The sequence below is a fragment of the Pagrus pagrus genome (assembly GCF_965226575.1).
Source record: "Pagrus pagrus genome assembly, chromosome: 8".
Taxonomy (NCBI): Eukaryota; Metazoa; Chordata; class Actinopteri; order Spariformes; family Sparidae; genus Pagrus; species Pagrus pagrus.
This window is the reverse complement of record NC_140192.1, coordinates 19,518,284-19,534,492: the sequence shown is the minus strand read 5'-3', so window position 1 is coordinate 19,534,492 and position 16,209 is coordinate 19,518,284. Positions and strand designations below refer to the sequence as shown.

The window sequence follows — 16,209 nt, the reverse complement described above, 5'->3', positions numbered from 1 at the left end:
CTGCCACCGCGCCTTTCTATCCTCCCTTCCTGATCTTTCAGGAGATCTGGGAAACCACAGCAAAGCACTCTGAACTCGACCACTTTGTCTTTACCATTCATCAGGGGTCTTTTCAACAGACAAGAAGCTTTTATAAATCAGCATTCCACTGAACGGCGACTTTTCATACTTGAAACCGGCTGTTGCAATTTAACGACTGTAATTATATGCTGTTGTAGCAGGAAAACGAAAGTGGCGGAAAAACGCAGCATCTCGACACCTTTCACATACAAAGAAACTCAAAGCACTTATGAATCTTAATGAAAAAGAAAAGACATTTGGCGATCTCCTACTTCTCTCAGAATTAAAAGAAAAGCAAAATGGGCCACAAAGAAACTGAGTTCGAGGAGACGGTAGTGCTGCGGCTACAATAGCTAAAACACGCCGATAGCTTCTCAGCTCATTAAAGTGGTGGAATTCATTTTAAGCACGGGAACATCACATGCATAGGAAAAAAAAAATCAGAGAAAGACAGTGTTCGCACACGGACGGAGAAAGATAGAGACAGAGGAAGAGAGAAGACAGCCTGGTGGAGATGAGGCTCTCTAAGCGGCTCTAATCTACAGCTCTGATGCAGCAGTACTTCAGTCAGAAGGCTTACTAGTGCCTCAATTAAAAAAGCTCCATGGGCACTCTCGACGGTAACAAAAAAATGAGAAGAGCTGGGAGCTGCTGTCAAGCCAGTGAGAACTCGACATGCAGCCCACTAATGGAATATCCAGTCCCTATTAACAGCCTGCTTAATCTTTCAAGGATCCTAACACCCATAAAAAGACCAATAAAAAGGCAGGGCAGAGCTTTTATTTTTTTATTTGCTGAGCTCCCCCTCCCTCGCTCTTTGCATTTTATGGGAGAACTGGGGCTGGCTAAGGTGTCACGATTTTCTAATGAATTCCGGGGTCCAGGCGTATATATAGACCTCCCGGTTTATAGGGGTCTGGGATTTGGATTAAACTGTCAGGCTCTCGTTCCTGCGAGCGGAAGAGAAAGAGGAAGACTGAAGGCAGGAGACAGAGAGACAGGCACAGACAGACAAACGGGCGAAGAAGAGGCAAATATCCACAGTCGAAATGTCGCCGCTGGGTGATGTTGCCGTGGCAACCTGTTCTCCCAGACACAATGCGAGGCAAGTGATACTGAGGGAAGTCTCGCTACGACCACTAGAAGATGGAGAGGGGTTTCTAATACTAATGCTGGGAAGCCAGGGCCACAGCGAGCGCCGGGTTATCTTAATGATGATTCTAATGGGCTCTAATGGAGGCAGGGAGGTATCAGCTCAGACCAGCCCATCGCTCATTAAAATCACTCTGCCAGCTAGGACACTTATGCACAGACACACACACATCATACATGCATGAATGGAACAGAAGGATGGACAAAAAAAAAAAAAAAGTTTTCACTGTGCGCATACTGCATAAGCACACACAAACACGGCAGCACCAACATCTTCATTATAGTGAAGAGGGAAACAAAGCCAGATATTCAGAGAGAAAGCAAAAACATAATATCATTCCAAATAATCCTTTGCTCCAGAACTGCTGGCATCATGTTAGGAAGTGGACTTGTTATGTATGTATAAATACAGAGTTATTGTGCGCTAGTCCTTTAAACTGCAGCTTCTTTAGCAGCCAGCAGGCTGTCCAGCATAGTGAACACAGTGATACACTTACCTACTAGATTATTATTCACATTTTTCTAAGTGTTTCAGCAGCAGCCATTTTAAGTGTAAACTAACACGCAGTGATAACAAGATGACAGGACTTTCTCTCTGACACACGTCACCTAAGGGCTATATGTAGGAAAATCACTGCTGTTTTTCAACAAACGCCGTCCCCTCGCCGCAAAACTACACAACTGTCAAGCATTTCAACAAACTGCCAAATTCGGCACTGTTTTGTTCTTCTTCTCCTCGGGACATGGAACACACTTTCCCTGCAATCACACACTGAGGGAAACAGTAGGCAAGCCACAGGCAGTCATGTGAAACAAATGCCATGCGAGTGTGTGTACAAAAACTGTGTTGTCCTGAAGCCCTGTCCCGCAAACCTGAGCAGATGGTGTGAGTGAGTCAGGCAGGTTGGAGGGCAGCCCGGTGGTGGGGGGTAACCCCCTCCCACACCTCTCCTGTTAGCTGGGTTAGTGCACCAGGGGGACAGGGACATTCCCCAGGGGGGTGTTGGCAGGTCTGCTCACCAGATGACATCTCATCCCAGTATTGATCTTTTTATAGCTCCCGTGGCCCTGCTTACTCAGGGGAATTGGGCCTTGCCCTGCGTGCACGTGCCTGGGTTTGAAGTGATATGGGGTTGGTGGTTGAGGGGGTGGAGAGAAGAGGGTAACAGGGACAAAGGTAGCAGACAGACAACAGCCCACTAGGATTGGCTGGTCATGACTGATGTGTCCAGCGGGGAGTCTGGGGTGAACACACTGTCGCTACACAGCTGTTCCTGCCTCCGATATCCTTCACTTGTGACCCTGTTTGCCCCTGTGGAACATCTGGAGAGCTGGCACCGATCTGCTCCTATGTGGCTTTTACGCAGCCAGATGGCTCAGTTTGAAATGGCTTGGACCAGTCTGGAATGGCTTGGCCCGGAGCTGGACTAGGATGGGTTGGTTGTTCCAAGAAACAGGACAAAAGACTGAATAAAGGGTAAGGTGGCTCCTCGCTGTGATCAGGATATCCCTCTAAAGCATGGTCTGTTGACACATGGCATGTCCTGAAGCCCTGAAGGACTGCACTGCATACTTTTGCTCCGAAATGCTTTGACTTAAAAACTGTAGCCTTTAAAAAAGCATTCACTTCAAACCACTTTATCTTAAACACACACCTGGCTACCTGCAAATGGACCCAACGACCTCATGAACGACGAGGGCCCTAGAGAATATTCTGATTCGGCTTCCAACTAAAACCCTCAGCAGACTAATGCTGTGAATGCAAATAAGTGTGTTACATAAATTACCTGCTCACTGCTGACACGATGCCAGCACATACAACAGCCAGGGAAATATAACCTGTATGCAAAAAGCCTTTTCAGATTAGATACGAGGCTATGCAAATTCGCCCTGCGACAAGGGGGGTCGGGGGCTAAAAGAAGCTTAAGGCCACTGGGTGTTCTCATTTACTAGGCAAACATGGTGGTTCACTCCCTTCATGGCATTGCCAATGCGTAAACAGTCAGGGCACTGATAAAATAAGGACAGGAACAGACAGATATTTAAATAAAGCGGCATACCGGCTGAAAGACGTTGGAGGATGCAGAAGGTATGTGAGAATATACGCTGCCTTGATCTGTCTCCCGCTGGCTCTGGTTGACAGAATATTCTGCTGCTCTTGACGGTTGAGCTCACAATGATTTGGTTTTTGTACCTCTCTAGACAAGCAATCTGCACAGAGCCAAGGCTTAGCTCACGAGTGAGTGACTGTGGAAGATGGCTATAACAGATACTGGCAGAAGGCAGGAAACCGCAGTCTTGCCAATCAACACTTCATTGCCGTGAGGTATTCAGTCATAAAAAAAAGGTGGGGCGATTTCAACAAAATCATTTTGTATGAGAGGAACAGAAGGGCTGAGCAGTGTTGAATCATTGTGCTAATAATAAAATCATAGGAGAAATTTGCAACGGCTTGCTTTCCCTCACACTATTTAATCTGCCTCGAGCATCTCCAAGCTGGTAACGAGGGGAGCCAAGGCGACGTTTTCGCAAATCACTCAGAGATGTTAATGGGGGAGTGGACGAGGAGGAAGCTGGCCAAGATAGCTAAAGAGTGGCGACAGCTGGCACGTTTCAATTATTTGTCTCTGTCTCTTCGTTGCAGCTGACAAAAGGAGTGGATGGCAGCAGAATGGGGATGGGTGTTAAGCTGTAACACGTTTACAGTCAAAGCCCAGGCATAAATTGAGAACCTAATGTTCATTTCAGAGAGCTGGCAGCTCAAGCTGCCGGATGAATCAGTTTTTCCTGCGCATATCGGATCCCAATTCAAACAGCAGCCATATGGTGCAGGACACATATGCCATTCACCTCTCGTGGCACATATGCCAGTGTTGAGGATGGGACGTGGAGCACATCCTCAAATCGGAAAGAAAGGAGAGGGAGACAGACAGGGTCTAAATGTTGACTATCCAAATTCTCTTATACAGTTTAGCAGTGCTTCAAAAAACAATGTTAACCCTTAATTAACTCCTGGGTGTATTGTGCTGCAGAGACGCCTCTACACTTCCCTGTTTGTCACTGAATCTCCATGAGGACTCATCCCCCTGCAGAGCTGTTTCCAGCAGAGCTCATGTGCTTTGGGACTGCCATCAGTCTCAGCTTCTTATGAACACAGCTGGGTCATCTAAGGTCAGTGCCACTGAGCCCTCCTAAATAAAACGCTGGACATCTTGGAACTTTCAACAGAAAAGCTCAAGTCTAATGGCTCCTCTGACACGGCCCACCCTGCCAGCATGGAATTTGACCCCTTTCGCTGTCACTGACCCATCACCACCCCTGGTGACCGCTCTTGCCCTGAGGCTGCTGCGGACAGACAGCCAACAGGCAGGGAGAGGGAGGAGCTATCTGAACTTTAAGAATGAATTTTGTGTTGAAAAGAAGGGAAGCCTTCAGGAGTTATTTGTGCAATGCTGCAAGCACTAGCCTTATCATTTCATTAATTAGCATGACACGCCTGCCTGATGGACTTGAACGCCACAGCGGCAGCTGTCTCAATTGATTACGCCAGTGGACGTGGTGCTGCAATTATCGAGGTGACTGGAGACAACGGCTGCCACTTCTAATAAAGGACTTAACTCCTGCTTCCCACATCACAGCACAGTGGTGGGAGGACAGTGGCAGCCTCCCTGTGTCTCTCATACCTTTAAGACCTTTTCAGAGTCTCTCCACGGGCTGCCGTAGAGCGCAGTGTGGGCTGTAGTTCTTGAGCAGCGTGTCAGCTTTACTTAAGCTCGCATAACGCCTGAACAGCATCACTTTGGTGCCCCACAGGAAAGCATCCTCTATTACCCCACCAACTGGCTCACAATCCACGGAGAAAGGAAGGACAGGAAGCAGGAGAGAAAGAGAGAGGGAGGAAGATGTAAGAGACACAAAGACAGGGAGCTTTAGCCAGGAAGCTTCAAGTCCAAGCAGAAATGGGGGGAGTGAGTGTTCAACAATGTAAACAGAGGCATTGCTTTCCAGCCTCATTTCATGTATGAACATGCATGAAGCCCACATGCCTCTAAGTGGATATAATATTATCTTTCAGTGTTGTGCTGATTACTTCTCAATGGAAGGGAAATGGCTGGGTGAAAATCCTTCAACAAATCCTAAGTGGCATGACAGTGGGCTGAAAGAGCCTGCATGTTTTTCTTCTCCTCCTCCTCCATCTCCATTTTCACTCCCCACTCAGAAAGCAAAGCAACAATTGGAGGCTGACAGCTCCTAACCGTTCGCCATACCTCATTCACTGTTTTGACATATGCAGCCGTTGTTATGCACTGCCATGAAAGGGGTGGAATCTTTGTCGGCATATCATATTTCCTTAAGTGTTTTGCAGATACGGTTTGTCTGGATCATAAGCTGCGGCTTAGATTAAGAAGTTGCCTGAGCTGCTCACCTGTTCCATGCAAATACTGCAGCTTTTTTCATTATGTCAAATAAAACCATCTGACAGCCAGGAATGCTGAGGCTGCTAGCTTTTCCAAGTGGTGGTTCTACAGCAGGCACCGGTTAAAAACAAAGATCTTGTTATCAGCAACTGCCAGAGAGATAGATGGTCAATCAACCACCACATTTCTTCATCTTGTCATGTTCCCATGTTGAAGCATCGTGTTACTACAGGCCAGGGCTGCAGAGCTTCACTATGCTGATCATAGCTGATGGTTCAGTACAGTACATGTCACAGGGCCAACAAATAATAAACTTATATATGTGTATATATTTATATATGTGTATATATTTATATATGTGTATATATATATATATATATATATATATATACACACACACACACATACATTCAGTCAATAATACAATAGAAATAAACTTTTCAGATCCGCTTTGTAAACGCTCACTATTAGGGATTTAACTGGCAATAGACAAGTTTTCTGCTTTAACAGACCATGTCATTATAAAATAAATGTTGCTTGCACAATGTAATGGCAGCAGAATAATGACACCATCCGTCTGTGTTTCGATTGGTTCCTTATAAACCTCGCTCCGCAATTTCTGTCTGCCACCGGGCACGAAATCTCCTGGGAAAAAGAAGGCTGATTGGCGATCCAGACAGGATGGCAGCCTGGCACCATTTTTATCTGCTGTAATGTCTCCATTATAGACTGAATAAATTAATTAACCTGTGTTGTCGGTAGATGCGACCAACGGTTGTCTTTGCCACTTTCAGAGTTGTTCTAGTTATCATTATTGATTAAATTGGTAAAGGTTCAATTTGTAAGAAAGTAGATTTTTGAGTCTCGTTCACAACTCGTCAAATACTGACAGTTTGGGATGGCGACTGACCCGACCTACGATCCCAACGTGTCAGTATTTGATGCGTGGGGAATGAGACTCAAAAGTCAACTTTCTTACAAGGTGGCCATCATGTGCCCATGAGAAAGATTTCGAAGAGTCCGGTCCAAAAACCAAACATATTCAATTTACAATTATATAAAACAGCAAATCCTCACATTTAAGAGCCTGGAGCCAGCAAATGTTTGTCTGACAAATTATTATCCAAATCAATGTTGATCAAGACAATTAATGGATTTATTGACCTTCACTATACATGCAAGCTTATCAAAAACATGTTTGGCCACTAAAAATCTACTTTGACCCTTTTACACACTCTGTAGCAAATTATAGAGTATCTCTGATTCTAGATTGAGAATATATGTGAAATTTCCCTCACAGGGAAGGTGGGTGGAATGGGGTGAGATCTTAGTGGACTATTTGTCTAAAGATAGTACCCCAGTGTGCATTAAAGTGCTTGCGCTTAAGTTTCACATCTCTGCGGGCCCCCCAAGGGAACACGCCGTATAGACACACTGATGTAATCAATGCCTCTTCTATAGGAGGATCCTGCTGCTGAGCTGCTCCTGGGGTGCTGCTGGGTAATTAGGCTTACAGATGGAGACCCAGCAGCTGTTGAAGACTAGACTAGAGCTGCCATTTCTCCCCGCTAATGGCTACATGCCAAAAGAGCTGTGTTCTTACGAGTTACAAGCCCTTTTTTCTGCAGTAGTCGGAGCTTACGATATAACTGAAAGTAGACTTTAAAAAAGTCTCTCTCCAGTCTGGGGGATGGGGATGGTGGATGAATTACATGTCAAGGCTGATGACACACTTAGCGGGTCGAGGTGGAGATGTTTGAAATAGCTTTCATACAGAGCTTAGCAAGACAAACACACACAAAAGCCTCCTCAAACTCGAACCCCTCCCTCTCCCGACCACCATGTTCTCCACCACCACAGGAAAAGGACTGACAATCGGAGGGTGTATCAGGTTTGCAAACATTTGCCGTCCTTTCTTGCACCCCATTCATCATTCTTGATTAGAGAAAGAAAGCATGACAGAGAAAGAAGGATAAAGTGACCCAGACTGGGGGAGAAAGAGGGGAGAGAGGCTAGTTAATAAGGCAGAGGAGAGAGGAGAGGGAGCAGAGGGCAGGAAGTTGTGTCAGGTAAACTAATGGAGACAAGGCCCGGATCCTGACCTGTGGGGCTGCTGCTAACCTAAACCCACCACTGAGTCCCCCCCATCTCCTCTAAGCCCCAGCAACACACACACACACACACACAGACAGAGGTAGGAGAATCTGGGTCTGCCCTCCTCCAGCCAAAGTGGACAAGGAACATTAACAACAGCCTGCACGTTTTCAGGGCTGCGATGAGCTGCCGCATTTCACTGTGGCGTGCCAAGCGAAGAATTGATTTGTTTGGAGTGTGAAGGCGGCGTGTCAGTTTGGGGAAATGTGTGAATGTGAGTATGTCTGTGAGGAGAGGGGGATGCACAGTGAAACAGGAGCGAAATTGGACTCCGAAACGAGCCAAATCGCTCGTGAGATGAAACAGACTACACCAGAAAAAAAAAAACAAGACAAAACAAAACAACACACGGCCCCACAAAAGTGTCGAGCAAGGCAGGCTGGCACAAAAGCAAAAAAAAAAGCAGAAACAAAACAAAACAAACACACTTTTCTTTCTGCTCGACATATTTCAGCCTGCAGATGACAAAACAACACCGAAAGAGTTAGAGGAATCAAAATCAAACCGCTAAGTGTGTCTGACTGTTTCATGAATCCGTGTCGAAGTGGAGGCTCCACACCACATCAAACCCTGTAAATTCTCCTGAAAGCCTCCTCTCTCCCTTTAGCAGCCAGCGCTTAGATTATTGTGTGCAGCTAAAAGGTAAGTGCTGGGAGTGTCACACTTGAGAGTGTGTTTTAAGCACCATAAAGTATCAAGACCCAGATGGCTCATCCTCCCTGAAAAACATGTCCACTCTACCTTGGCTCCAGTAGCACCTGCTACCAGGATTAGGTCAGTGCTACACCAGCCCAGCACACTAATACAGTGTACCGCAGCTGATAGGGAGCCCAGGGCACTTCAGCACTTGCGCCGCACTTAACAGATGATGAGTCAATACCTGTATCATTAGTGATAGCGATAGCTGTATATAGATCTTTTCCAAAAACACAGGGAGCCACAATTTCTGATGTAATTTCTCACTGTTAGGCTTCAACAGATGCGGTCTTCTGCTGGCCGATACAGATGCTGATAGTTTTGAATCAAAGACAACTGGCTTTGATTAATCTGTGCCAATATGTTCAGTAAATAAAAAAAAGCTTAGACATATTTTTGAACACTAAAACTGACCCCACTTGTAGTAGCAATAGTAATGTTAATGATAAAGTGCATTGATATTGTCAAAATGCCTAAATTTAAGAGACGTTCCAATATTTTTTTTTCTTCCTGATACAGTACCTACATGTTGCATACTGGCCGATACAGAGAACCAATCTGGTAAATGTGTTAAAAATATATATTTCAACAACTGTATACTACTAACACTGTATGATGTTATGCTACGGTTGTGCTTGAAGTTACACAAATCACTTTCTGCACTATTAATCTAAATATTATCAAAATCACAATTGGGCAAAGTGTAGTATCCAACTGCGGAAGCTGCAACTCTTTGTTAAAGGTCAAATGTGTGACAAAACAGCATTATAATGAGGCACTGTAGTTCTGCAGAGGTGCCCTGGCCAACTTTCTAGGTGTAAGAAAACACGTTTTACCATCCTCAACGCCGTTGGTACTGGAACAGTGCTACTCAATTTAGGTTACGGGTTTCTTGCAAAAGATTACTACAATCATTTTTACACTGTATATAATCAAAGTGCATCATACAGAGGCAGAAAAAATATCTTAACAAAAGACAGCTACCAGCAAGACCGTATATCGGTTTACCTTTGCAATGACAGGAATGTATATGCACATCCAAACAAAGAAAAACATGAAACTAAAAGATGGCGCCAATATCCACTTATTTACACACCAAAGCTATGTTTCGAGCAACAAGCAACGCTGCACAAAACATGTCTTTTTGTTTCATATCAGTCTACCCCTGGTTGATACTGCTGATACTGCTCTGTACAGAGTTCTGTATGGGTCATGTGGCACTGGAGCCACTTCCCTCCCTCCGTCCCAAAGTAAACAGCAGTGAAATCCCAGTCCTGCTGCTCACCCCTCAACACAGCAGCACTAACCCAACAGCCGGGGAGGTTAGAGCCCATGCTCGGCTGAATGGGGTATTACAGTCAGTCAGAGGCCATTAGAGGCCCCACCACCAGGGCCCAGTGCAGGGAATTCACCAGTAGCCAAAAACAACAGCCAAACAGATGACCGCTTGAATATTGGAAGAGACCACACTGTGCACGTCCTTTTTTTTTTTAAACCTTCCCTGAAATGGCCAAAATGGAGGCCCCTGTGTCTCAGCGAATTACCGCCTGTCTGTTAATGAACACTGGGACGATTAATGGCACTCAAGCCCTGTGAAACACAGGACCAAACACAGGCCCTTTCTCAGCAGTGTGTCGGGTTACTGCTTTCACCATGTGTTGAGTTCAAGGCTAAAAGCTGGGCTCAGACGCAAACCTCTCCAAACCAACCCCTCTAACAAACGCACTGTATTCATCCAAACCTGTGGTATAGCTTCTAGACAGTCTGGCTCTGATAAGCCACTGACAGAAACATGGATGCTAAAATGCTACCACTGGAAAGGTATGAAGCCTAGAAATACTGAACAAACAGTAGAAGAAGACCACCCATCTCGAAATACTTGGAAACTACTTTATATGGCAGGCTGATATTACTGTTTGATTTGGGATCTTGTTTCCTGGGTTCATCTCCTCTCTCCCCACAATCCTCTCTGGCACATCCTTCTAATGCACGAATGTCCTTGTCCGTCAAGGAATCTGAAGCATTTTACATCCGCTCTGTTCCTGGCGATGGTTTTCCCATCTTTATAAGCCTGTGTGAACCGCTTCCCAAAATGTCCAATCCATTACAAGCATGTTTGTAATATCCATCTAGGCTGATGACTGTCCCCTTGCCAGTGATTGTACATTATCCAAGCGTCGTGTTTGGCCACAATCGCCTACCATCTGGCTTTGTCAATGAGCGTTACAGCCTCATCTGCAAACAACATTGGCTCTGAACTGCTCGACACAGATGAGCTTAAAACGCACATAGCGGGGAACTGGGATCTTCATACAAATGCAGGGCGGAGGAAAAACCCACTCTCGTTGGCAGAGTGACTGCAGCTTGGAAGAAAGGATTAAAAACAAGAAAACCTGCAAGTGATCACAGGCGACACGCTTTACATTTCAGGCCTGACAGTAGTGATAAGACGCCGGTCATGTATTCTCCTAAGTAAACAATGAAAATGCCTTCCACACTGCAGCTGGCTGTGTCTCCATTGGAGGAGGAGGAGGATTAAGATTAGACAGAAGATGTGATGAGAGCTACTGCTCTCTAGAGTTATCCTTTCTAAATTCTTCCCTTTATCCCCTCTAAAAAAAAAAACAAGAAACACAAGGAGCCTACATACATTTTAACCAATGATTCCTCCCTGTCGAGATGGGAATTAACCTGTGTTTCACTATTGGGCAAGCCAACTGCAGGGGATGCAGCTTATCTGCCTTAAAGCCATTGATTTCCTCACTCACTGCTGACACATCTGCTCCCTACACATGGCTAAGACCAAGGTTTGTAGTGAGGCAGTTAGTGAACTAAACCACAGTAAGAGGGGTTGGGCTCAGCATGCAGATTTGCTGTCGATGGGATTTCTTTGCATCAAGTCATTTTGTGATTCATCTTTTCTCTGGAATCCTTCGCTCATTGAGCTTAGCCAAAAAACTCATCATATCAACTAATATCTTAAGCTTTTGTCTTAAATACAGTAAACCTATTAACTGGTATTAGCCTTGAGAATGCCTTCTCCCTGCTGTGTGCTTGCAATTGATGGGTGCACAAATAGAAATGTCAGCTCGGGCATGACTGTCACCTCTGGGTCAAAGCCACAGTAAAAAAATCACACGTGCTGATGGTGTGATTGGTGAGGGGAATCATGGGCATGCAAAGGTCGGGGTCGCACAAAGTTTAAATCTTATTCAAAGGTGCAATATGTAAGAGTTTCGGTTTAAAACATCTAAAGAATTAATCGAAATGTATCAATGGGAAGAAAAAACAGTTTTGATGATATATCAAAGACTTATATTTGTTGTACTACTGAAGTTACTTAGCATTCCAACCAGCTAGCGCCAGCACGCCCTGTCTCGTAACACCACTCCGCGCGCCCAGTCTGGACTGTTAACTGCAGGGCTGACTAGCTAACTGCACAGCTGACTAGCTAACTGCAGCTACAGTTGGCAGTAATGACAGTTACTCAGCTGATAGGCTTCTCCACGTTTGTTTGTGACGTTTGACAGGCGGTTAATTCTTAAATATGGCCCGTTTGACCTGAACCTGAACTGAAGAGACAGTATTGAAAAGCCTCAGGGGTGCACTGGCCTAAATCATTGGAAATGTGTGGGAAATTTGTATTATTATGTATTATTGCAATAATGAAATTATAGCTGATAAAGAGAGCTGATAATAGAAAGTCAAACTGCTTCATTCATATAACAACACAGCATCTACACACTCCAAGACAGTAGGTGGCAATGCGCACCTTTAAAATGAGAAAAAGAAGGAAAATAAGAAGAACAAGAACAAGTGCACGCTGTTGCTACACTCATAACGTCAAACTGCTCATCCAGAGCAGCCAAGACAACACAATTGCAATTTGCAGTACATGTTTCACAAGGGTTCAGAGAGGAGGGATACAGTTTATGAGTTTTAATACAACAAGTGTTATTAGAGCTAGGGAATATTAAATCATCCATCTTTGCTAACTACATCTCAGCCCTCAGGCATACATAAACAAATGAGGAGCTTCTTTTAAAAAGTACAAGAATGTGAAATTATCAGTTAACTATCTGTATGATCCATCCCTAACTTTGTCTTATACGCTGTGAAGCTGTCCGTACATGCCAACCTGTTGTTAACAGTAAGCACGGGAGCAGCAGCAGCATTACAAACTGATGATGTATAGACAAAATGCTGCTCATGCTCCTGACAACTTACCTCAAAACTCCCCCATGGCCTTTAGTGATTTTGTAATTGCTCCCTCTCCACAGCTAAAGCTGAATCCATATTCAGTCAATGAACACAGAGCCACACAATGGAGCCTAATCACACAGCCTTCAATGTGACTCCCATTTTCTGTCACAATAGCTGATCACCACCCACAGGCTTGCTGGCACAGATGACAGGGACTGATAGGACTGACTGACAGGTGTCAAGCGTCCTGACATGTAATGGCTAACACAGACAAGAGGTAGAGGGAGTTTCTGCGTTACGACTGAAGCTCAACCAGCACTGACCCAATACTCTAAACAGGGGCGAAGTCAATATTTCATGCACACTGGGCTCTCTGCACAGAGCGCACACTTTTCTAATGGATAGACTGGTGCTCTAAAGGGGCCACCGAGTGCACACGGGGATAGCATGACACATTAGCAATGACTTTACAAGCCAGCTAATTGCTGTGCATAGTAAATCAGGAGTGTCTTTGAAAACAGGCGCTTGTAAGAGCTGCTGCAGCTTGACATCACTTCCTGAATCATACAAAACCAAACAATTCCCTTCAGTCAGCTTTTCGAGGTGCCAGGCCATAGAGGGATTGTGGGTAATGTGGCTTGGTCCCTTTGACTGTCTGCCACTCTGCATAAATAATACATGGCGACGTAATCGTAATTTAAAACGCTATAAATATTGAAGAAGAATTAAAATAATTTATGGAACACCGCAGCGTAACAGGATGTGTGTGAGTGTATGTGTGTGGGAGTGTTTTGTCTCCTTTCACTCCTCTCTCGCAGCGTACGGTGAAGCGATGGGCAGCGGCGGTGCAAGCTGGGAATTCTGTAATTGCTTTTTCTGTCCCTGAAGCAGGCCTTCCTGCTTTAAATCAAAAAAGGCAATCTCTGTCAGTAATGGCTCAATTAATAATTAAACACGTGTCTTATCTCCGCCGAGCTCCCCCTATTTATTTTCATCTCTCCGACAGGGATGGCTGCACAAACAGCATTAGCACTATCAATAAAGGGAGCATTAATATCAGCCCCTTTCTCCAAAAACAAATCATCCAGCTCATAAACTGTCCTATGTCTGTGAACAGTAATAACCCAAAGATTAATAAAGAAACAAGCCATATTCTTTGGTTTTGTCCAAGTCTTCCTGTTAGCCAACTCACCTGCCTCCTGTGTTCTGCCTTGTACCTTTTTAATATTTGAATTAAATCAGGAGAACTCATGAGCTGCTGTTCGTGCTCAGTAAAAAGTGAGGCGGTGGTAGAAGCAAGAGGGATGGTTTCTTGTATGCTTCCAAAACTAACCGCCAGCTCCATTTTGCACATAGTATGTCTCTCAAAAATGAGTGCCCAAACCCCAAAACACCACAGCTCGACCATAAGTGCTATGTCAATACAGGAACATTGGACTTCTTGATAAAGAAAGCATGTCTTGCAAGCTGCCTGGACTTTGTCAAACAAATCACAGTAGGCACTGGAGGTGAGCTTCACCAGGCCTGGATTCCACAGCGGTGATGACTGCTTTCAATTCCAGCGCTCGCTAATCTGGCTGCGTGAAGCCTCTGCAGCCCTTGTGTTTTTCCAACAACATGTCTGCCCTCCAGTCATCCAGCCAACCAGCCAGCCAGTCAGCCAACCGCACTCTCCATCTACCTCCACTCCATCCTGATTCAACGTCGGCGAAAAGCTGATTTGTTGGTCAGAGGGTCAACCTCCATTCATTATTTAATGGGCGAGAGGCTGCAAGCAGTCGGGCCGGCCACTGAGGTTAGTGATACATTACACTGACCTGGCCAGAGGAGAGCTGCCTGGCCGAATACAAACATGCTCTCTCATCTACTTCACTATGCCTGAGCTGCCCTCAATCCCCCCTGCCCCTGACCTTGCTGCTCCCTCTCCAATCACCACCCTTCCTCCCTTCTCTGGCATTCACAATCCAGCACTGTGTTTCATTTTCCTGAAGCATGCAGTGCTGGGGCAGGCCTGTAGCTATGGCTGGGCCAGGTAACGGAAGAGAAGGAGAGAGAGGAGGGAGATGGAGGTGGAGGAGGCCATAGCTCTTTTTATTGACATGCAGCAAACAGCAGTGGTGGAACAAAGGCCACTCAGCATCTATTGAGAGAGCAGGCCTGCAGACAGGGTGGTTGATTAGTGATTCGACACGGGGACCCTGGACTGTGTAGCACATAATGAGAGCTTAGGGAGCAAGCCATGAGCCGATGGGGAAGGAGGTACGGCGGAGGCGGGCTGAGGATAGACGAGGGGAGAGGCGGGGTTCTACCATAAGGAATTGATTTCCCACAATAGCAGATTGATATATGAGTAAAAGGGCTCCATAGGAAAAAAAAGCGAGGGTATGGGCAGATCCTAAATCCTTAAGCTACAGCATTGGTAATGTGTTTATATATAAACAGTTAGAGGATAAGCCCTAAATCCACTGCCAAGCTAAATGGTTTATGCATCTTTTTTGTTTGTTTACTTCTGTGTCAATTAAGCAAATTGGTCCGACATCCCTGACGAGCAGGAGAACTAAAGTGCGAGGATTTTGCATTCGTGTCCAAAAGCTTCCATCTCCCTGAACACTGCCGTAACCCTGTCTTCACCTTTTCATGCGGCCTCAGAGAGATGTTAACAGAGTCAGATGTGCATGATGGGAGTTGTGTGTGTGCTCCCCCCCCCCCCCCTCTTCTTCGTCTGCACGCTCTCTCCTTCCTTTGTTCCACTGGTCTAATCCAGTATGTGTGGGCCGGTAAGTTTAATGGAAACAATTTATTAAGTCCGGCTTAAAATGCCATCTGCAGCTAAGCCTCCCAAAGCCGCTAAGCTCCTGGTTTCGCCCCGGAGCTTGCTGTGTTCACGCTTACTGTAATGCTCTGTTTAAAATGAGCACAACGGGTCAAAATTAATCAGGATTACAAGGGCACAAATCCACTTCAGAAATGGGTTTTCTACCAATCTTTCTCCGGCTATCCCAAGATGCCCCAGGTTTGTCTGGTGGACCGTGCACCGCACGTGTTTATCCTCACACCATGGAAGGTAACACCTAGCTAGGACAACAGGACCTCAGAGGGTACAAGAGGGCAGTGATAGAGGTTGCCTAGGCTAAACCTATTGCTCGAAAACCCACACATACAACATTCAACACAGTCACTGCAGATTCCAAAGTGTTCTTCTCAGATATTTCTAGCCGGTGACAGCTAGGTGATAACTCCCCACCACTTCCATAGGCGCAGCTTGTGAAATGTTATAAGAAAGCCAACCAGTGAAGTGTTTATCTGTGCTCTGTGGAGGTGCCCCGTACATGCTCAGCAGCTACATTTAGCTTCTCATTCGCCTTCAAGCAAGTGACAACAGTAAACTCTGACCTGCAATTCAATAAGAGTAGTCCAGAGTGGAGCACAAGTCTTCACAGCGCTTTTACTTAAACATGCCTTCCTCCAGGAAATCAATAATTTGCAGGAGGCTTAAGACAGGAAATAAACAAAAACCAATAACTGT

At 45.4% G+C, this 16,209-nt stretch overlaps 1 protein-coding gene across 14 annotated transcripts in view; it reads right to left on the bottom strand.

Moving 5' to 3' along the window:
- The window catches only part of fbrsl1 (fibrosin-like 1), a 369,210-nt gene that overhangs the window by 18,480 nt on the left and 334,521 nt on the right, over nt 1-16,209 (bottom strand). The gene's annotated exons all lie outside the window — the stretch shown is intronic.